Source organism: Bidens hawaiensis, unplaced genomic scaffold (genome assembly GCF_021521415.1).
Source record: "Bidens hawaiensis isolate Kalapana, Puna unplaced genomic scaffold, B.hawaiensis_p1.1 tig00059850_1, whole genome shotgun sequence".
In the NCBI taxonomy this organism is placed as follows: Eukaryota; Viridiplantae; Streptophyta; class Magnoliopsida; order Asterales; family Asteraceae; genus Bidens; species Bidens hawaiensis.
Genome location: NW_027500769.1, coordinates 67,558 through 73,557, shown reverse-complemented (window position 1 = coordinate 73,557; position 6,000 = coordinate 67,558). Strand labels below are relative to the sequence as shown.

The window sequence follows — 6,000 nt, the reverse complement described above, 5'->3', positions numbered from 1 at the left end:
TATTTAACAAAGAAATTCAAAAAGGTAAAAAAAAACCTCATGCCTAAATGAAAGTCACTCGCCCATTCTTCAAATATCTTCATTTGTTTCATCACCATGTATCCAGGAAAGGAGCAACAGAGGCTGATGTGTCCAGGAAAGGGAAACAACTGCAACCACAAACGTCATCCACATATCAGACACACTGACTACTCCGATAACTATCGAGCAACCAACAAACCACCTGCAACCAACAACACCGGACAAGGATTCGAAAAGAAGGTCGCATTATAACCTGACAGGCAAGCATCCATCCCATGTGCATTACTTTGTAAAATTACTCATTCTCATATGGAGAAACGTTTTCATTTCTGAACAAATTTCGGACTTTTATGTTGACACCGTGTTCCATTGTGATTAATGTATTATCAGTTTGCACATTATGGCAACTAAAGTTTCCATAATAATCATATTTTTTACCTATTTTTTTCTGGTTTTAATCTAGAACTTCGACTTTTACAGTAAGCATAAAAACAAACCGTAAATAGTTTTCATTTGGTTATACGGCTTCTTTTTTCCATTCCTTACACACGCCTAAACGGGTGCTTCATATTAGATTTAGAGAATAGACATGAAACAAATTTAAGCCTTATGGGGTTCCGACTAGGCCCAGATCTATCCGGTTCTAGCCTACTAAAACAACTACTAATAAAAAGGTATTAAAATTGGGAGATAAGACCAACTGTGATTCAATTTCTAGCATCTGATGTGTTATGCAATTGACTAATGCCCTTATCATCACCATGTATGTATATCATCTAACTTTGACTAATGCCCTTTATGAAATCTAACTACATCAGCTTCATTAACATTATATGTTAACATAGATAACATTTATCACATGTAGAAGATGAATCACATCCTCCAAAGGAGACCAAGCAGTTATGATAACTAGCTGAAGTAGAAGGTTTTGGATAACATAAGGTAAGACCTGATTAGTAGGAAACATTATCCAGTAACACTGACTCGACATATCGCCGCGATTTTGTACAACAATAATTTTGCAAAAGAAGTGATCAACTTGACCGAAGCAGCATAGTGACAACGTTGCCTTACTGTGAACATCGACTGAAACAACACAGTAAAAAGTGTGCCTCATTTTAAACACCTTAATTGTAGGCTTAAAAAGAAATCTAATAATATCGTTGTCAGGTGTTTAAACATTGCAAACTGCAACCTTTATAAACTATTAATGATCTATGTAACTATGTTTGAAAGTGTTACAGTTATGCTTATATCTACTGCAGATAACCAGCCCTGCCCGGCGCACCGCTCCGGGGGTAAAACTAGTTTATAAACAACACAAAATTTCACAAAGAATGTGTATTGGGCCAGGCAAACATAACCCTACTTATTTTGACTCGACCTATTAGCCAACCTGCTTTTTTTTACATCTACCAAGAACTGTACTTGACACACTAATTATTTATATAAAGAATAAAATTTCATACTGAAAGCCCAAGATAACCACACCTATTTTGTCCCAAACCTTTACTAACTTGCTAGTTTTTGCCACATCTACCAAGAATCATACTTGACAAACTATTACTTAAAAATTACCTTGTTTAATCATACTTGACAAACTAAATTAAAAACGATTGAATCGTTAAATCTACAATTAGTAGAACAAAAAACTAACTAATGTTCCAATTGAAGGACAAATCGATACTTAAATCAGATTTGTTTGAAGGTTACTAGATGAGAATTGAACAGAGCAAACATGAACAATAAGTACTACGATTTGAAATCTGATCGAACCTGTATGCTACGATTTGAAATTCAATTGAACTCTGAATCAATTTGAAATCTGAATTAATTGAAATAGAACCCTAGTTGCACTCCTAACTTGATCTCAATTGTGTTGATATGAATATAGAACCCTAAATACGTTCCCCCAATTCCGTTTTGATGTAAAATTCCTTTTCTACCCTTAATAAGGAATTTTAAATCCACCAACTTCACAGAAAAATTAGTGGTTCTCAAAGTTCTCAATTATTACATATATATATATATATAAATATGAGGGGATAGTTCTGACAATAGTAAAACTTTAAAGGTGACTTGCTACATTCATATAAAGATATTTGGATTACTTTAGAATCTATGAATAAATGATAAGTAGATGATGAAGGATATCTAGACGATACCAAATAGCAAATATAATCTTATTGTTGGAGCGTTATTTTAGCACACTTTATTTCACATCATACCCCTCAAGAATGGGCCACTCTCTACTTTTACATTAATTTATATAAAAGATCGAATGACACCCTGGTAGCAACCATAAAGATGGAACTATAATTGTTGGAATTGCAAACAGAAAACTGTCGTACACCGTATGCTTTTGTACTTGTATCTTATCTTTGATCTATGTGTATATTCCCAATTTTTTAATTTGTGTTTGGTACGAACATCTTTATTAAATAAGCTTTGATAATTTATAGAACAAGAAAGGTATGTATATGCTTGTTAGTTTGGCCTTTTAATCATATGTTTTGGTTGTAGCTAGCACATATAGTTAATTAGTTATATAGTGTCTTACCAAATCTAAAAAAATAATTCAAGTACATGTAGCGCATAACAAGTGGTCACATACTAATTAATATTGTCCGTTTTGACTGGAAGCTTGAATACCCTAGTGAAAACTCATGCTGATAATTATCAGCATGGCCAAAGCAGCGCAACACTTTCGTGTTCTGACTAGCTATAGATGATATTAAATTTATCTAAGGTGTCATATGTAACCTCTTATTTGATTAAAAGTAGTTATGTAACTAATATATTTGTATATCTCCCACTCCACACATCAGAAACTACAAATTACAACAAACTGGATCATCCTTTAACATTTCTATGAAAGAAATATCAAATTCAAGAAAACATTTCTTTAGCTTGAAACAAGTTGAATTTGGATCCAAATTTGAACACTTAGATTCTGAGCAAGTAGATGCTTAGCTCAGGGGCGCCATTGCTATCCGGATTCATCATATAGAAAGCTTCTGAATCTCTTGATCCCACAACTCTTTCAAACTTAGCCCTCATGTACATGATCTCACCTTCACCTTCATCTTCTTCATCATCACCATCTTTTTCTGCAGGCAGTACACCAGCTCCCATGGATATCGGCTCAACCGCTTTCAAAACCTTCCATTCTTTCTCTCCACACTCTCTTTTCATCGCGAAACCACACTTCTTTCCATTGCAATAAGTCCTCCAAACAGGCTCTTCCAAGATCCTTCTAGAGTTGCCAACTTTCTTGATATTCTCTCGCTCTTTATCGCACTCAAGTGCAATTCTCACCAGCCCAGAAGCCATTTCCTTCACCAACCCGCTGATCGGGGTCTGTAGCTCGATCAGGAACACAGGTTGGTGGGTCGGGCTTTTTTGGAACGCGAAATGGACATGACCTTTTCGTGAACCAAATAGGGTTCCAATAACCCTAGATCCCAACCCATGCAAGAGGTTGGGGCGGTTCTTGCTCAGTGCTGACAGCACTGAGCGAACCCTAGCAATTGTGATCGCTTGAAGCTTCTTTCTTGTTAAGGGTGGCGGTAATTCGGTGTCTTTATCCTTTACTGGACAAGAATTGAATGAAGAAACTTGTTCTTGTTCTTGTTCTTCATCTTCATTACCAACTTTGTTTGACCAATGGAAGTGTTTCTTGTCCGGAGAGGCTTTTGCCATAATGGTTGTTTTGTTGTTTGAAAGAAAGATAATAACCAAAGGGAAAGAATGCAACTACTTAAATGAGAGTGAGTGAGTGAGTGAGTGAGTGTGAGAGAGAATGTAGTTATTTATTTATTATTATAATCTTATTTGTTTTTAAGTGATGCAATGCATCTTTTATGAACGGCGAATCGGGTCGGATCTTGAAAAAGAAAGAAGTATAGGCAACCCCACCAAGATAGAGTTTGATTTCAAATTAAAGAATTCAAGCCCCTTCATTAGCAATGATTTAAGGTAAATCCTTTTGTTAAATAACAATAACTAGCATTTCTCATCACATTAATAATTATTTTCACTAAATAAATATTTTACTAAATAGTCATTGATATTTATTAAATTCCATTAATTAATTTGATTGCTATAAAATTTTTGGTAATGGATGCATAAGTTATTGTACTTATGTAAATGACTGCTACTTTTATGACAACTATACAGACAACCAATAACATATTGACACGTTTCGTAACTGATACAAAATTTACTATAATGTGTGATTAACTTGATACGTAACAAATTAGATTGTATGATAAGTTCAAAAAAAATAATAATAAATAATGGCTAACATATTTAGTTAAAATTACTATTTATGTAACCAACAACCCCCCCCCCCCCCCCTTCTCTCTCTTTCACATATCCATTTAATTAAAATAAGTATACACGTAGCCATGCCACAAATTTAATTGCTTTGAAAGACAATATTTTCAACTTAAAATATTCCAAAAAATCCATAAGTTTTGATATCATAGATTTGAAATCAGCAATAAAATCTCACTCAATGAGTCAATTCAAACCCACAACAATGTTCACAAACACACCCATAAGCCCTTTTTGGTAATTTCACTAGAGAATAAAGGGAAGGAAACAAAGTAAATACGTAACTTCACTTTCTTGGTGGGGTTAAGAGAGAAGCTAATGCTTGACTCAACTTTTTTTGTGTTTTATTGACCAGATTTCCCAACACAACACCAAAGTATTACAGACGCACTCAGGCAGCAAAAAGAACACTCTTTTTCCCAATACAACTTTTACTGCATGTTGTACAACTATGTTTTTAGTTTACCACAAAAAAACATTATACATGATCACTAGATTACCACTGGCTCTCTGGGTTCTGGTGGGTTCTGGTGACTCAGGGCTTATGAATCTAGCAATCCTTTATTGGCTACCAAAGGACCACCCCATCCCTTTGTTAGGTCTATTCCATGAGCAACATTCTTCAAAACTTGATTTTAATTAACATCATGTTTTTACCTTAGTTACTCAAATTTTCAGTCTTTCATACCAACCAATATTGTATGTTTCATCCATAAAATTTAACACCTTTTTTTTTGTTGTACGAGTGAAAAATTATCGGAAGGTAATCAACTCCGTAATTACTTCCAGTCTTCCACCCAACAACACCACCGCCAACAGCCATAGCCGGTAAATCCCCCAAATAACTAGCTATGCTTAGGTAGCGTTTGGTATGCAGGAATGACAATAATAATGGAATGATTTATTACGTGTGAATGTAAAAAGTGGTGTTTGGTTGCTCAATGGAATGGAATCATCCATTACACATGGAATCCCATTCCATCAAAACCATTCATTTCCACCCTCTTCTTTTTTTTATTTCATTCCTCCTTCACCCTACTTTCTCAACAACACTACCACCTAACAACCACCACCTCCACTACCATTGGCACCACCACCAACTCCGCCGACACCACCGCCGCCGCCGCCATCGCCACCGCCACTACCATTTTCGTCGCCGGAGCTACCACCGTCGCCATTGTAGGTTTTTTTTTTGTTAAAAAGTATTTTGAAGATATGAGTGTTTTTATTATTTCTATTTCATTTCTACAATTTTTTTCGGATACGAAACAATAAAAATTAATAATTGATTTTATTCCTATAGGTTAACCAAGCAAGACAAATGAATGGTAATGATTCATTTCATTCTCTTCTCCATTCCATTCCTTTTCCCATTTCATTCCCCATTCATTCCATTACCTCCAACTCCATCCCTAAGGATAGAGAGAAGCTGCTTTCAAAGAGACCATTAGCTCCAAACACATAAAAAACAAATAAACAAACACATAGATATCTAAGAACAAAAAGTACCAATAAAAATAAAGCGATGAAATAGCAGCATGGTAAAAATAGCTGGAAATAATTTCTAAAAATAATACAAAGACATAAATATAATAAGACAATCACAAGTAACGCCCACGTAGAGTGTATGTGAATTTAAGC

General features: G+C 34.9%; 1 pseudogene; it reads right to left on the bottom strand.

Annotated features, from left to right (window-relative positions):
• Positions 1 to 2,791: 2,791 nt before the first annotated feature.
• Positions 2,792 to 3,979, bottom strand: LOC143602789 (protein MIZU-KUSSEI 1 pseudogene; annotated as a pseudogene).
• Positions 3,980 to 6,000: the final 2,021 nt, after the last annotated feature.